Below are 2,108 nucleotides of genomic sequence, written 5' to 3' on the forward strand. Positions count from 1 at the left end.
AGTATTTGAATATTCATGATAGGAATTATTATATTTCATCTTATATTTATGAAGTTTGCAATTCAAAGAATTAATTTGAATATTCATGATAGGAATTATTATATTTCATCTTATATTTATGAAGTTTGCAATTCAAAGAATTACACTTATGTTAACAAATGGAAACCAAATTCCAAGTGGATTTGGATTCCTAAGGGCTAATCCTAATGATATAATATACAAGGGTACCAAAGTGCTTGATATTTTTATTAAGGTACCCAAGAAAAAAAAAATTTAATTAGAATTATGTTTATTTCTTTTTGCTAATGACAAAGGGGGAGTTATATAGAAAATTTTAATTTTAAATTTTTTACTAATGCTTTGATGCCGGGGGAGTAAAAGATTTTATTTAATGATTTCATGCAGGGGGATTAAAATTTTTATATGTTAATAACATATATTTGTCATCATCAAAAAGGGGGAGAATGTTAGGAATCTTGACCCCAAGATTAGTTTGTTTTGATGATAACAAATATTATATGTTGTGTGTATTATGTGCTAACATTTGTTTTGCAGTATCAGAGCTATATCAATAATTATATTCAAAGAGATACTCAAGACATAGATGGGTTCAAGGCAAAATAAAGCAAAGAAGAAGATATACTTTATTGTCAAAATGTAATTTTATATTTTCTTTGCTTAGAAATTTGTACAAACCTTGATCACTCACACACATACACACACATAGTGTTAGAACACACTAATACATGCTTAGTGTGTTGGTTAATAATAGAAATCCCCTATGTTAGCCATTAGAGTTTATAGATATTAAGTGAGTCTTAAAACATTTCATTTACACCCCTTAGAAATTAGAATCTGGAAAAACTCAAAAGACTAAAGTTGTAGGTCTCTTCAAGAGCTTTCCAACAAATCTTAAATCACCTCATTCCGATATCGGATGAGAAATTTATAGTCAAAATACTAAACAAAAAAATTCCAGAATCTGAGTTTACAGTGTAGTCGACTACTATGCCTTGTAGTCGACTACTGAGCAATTTTCTGACTTCACATAGTCTGTTTAGACTCAGTGTAGTCAACTACTATGACTTGTAGTCGACTACAGATGCAGTTTTTCCAGATTTTAGGTTTAAAATAAGTGACTGTTTATAGCCGTTTTGTGGACGTTAATTGGGTTTAAAATTATGTCATTTCAGAGGCTATAAATAGGTTTAAACATCAGAAAACAAGCACCAAGTTTTACACTTGCAAGATCAAACATTTTGTGCATATTCACTCTCTAATTTTCCAGATTTTCATGCTAAGTGTTTAGAAAAAGAGAGTTTCTGATATTGCCTTGGTTTCAATCATTCTTAGAGATTATATAGACAATATTCAGAGAGTTAAAAGAATCCTAAGCCACTGCAGTACTTCACTACACATTCAAGGCTTATAGGAGCAATTGTGTTCTTGCTTCAAAAAGGATTTCTCTCGGGTTTGAGAGGGTTGATCTCTTGGTTTAGAGATTGGGTGGCAATTGGCATGGTCTTGTCAATTAGTGTTGCAATTTGCATGGTCTTGCAAATTGGTCAGGTTTGCTTTTGATTTTGTAAGGTTTCAAAATCATAGTGGAAATCTCAAGCGGGATTTGCTTGGGGACTGGATGTACACCGGGTTGGTGGAACCAGTATAAAACTTTGTGTTTGTGATTGTGAATTTCTGAGGTTGCCATTTTTCTTTGCAATTTATAATCTACTTTGCATATATTTTAAAAGAACATTATTCACCCCTCTTCTAGTGTTCTAGTGTATCTATTTCAGATCCTACAAAATAGGTCCGTCTCGCCTTAAGCCGGCCACCATCGGCCAAGCCCAACCCAACCCCAAATTTTAATTATTAGTTTTTAGTTTTTAGTTAACATTTTTTTCTTTTTTCCTCTTGTATTTATAATTTAAATTTAAATTAAAGGAAAATTAACATTCTGTGGATGTAGGTCCTCCTTCGAAGTCCGAATTATTATATATTTATATTTGCAACATTTTTCTATGTGATGTTTATCTTTGTATAATGTATGTGTATATATCATTTTAAATAAAGAGCTAAATAGAAAAATAAGTTACTCGTATTATGGT

Source organism: Asparagus officinalis, chromosome 1 (genome assembly GCF_001876935.1).
Source record: "Asparagus officinalis chromosome 1, Aspof.V1, whole genome shotgun sequence".
NCBI classification, from domain to species: domain Eukaryota; kingdom Viridiplantae; phylum Streptophyta; class Magnoliopsida; order Asparagales; family Asparagaceae; genus Asparagus; species Asparagus officinalis.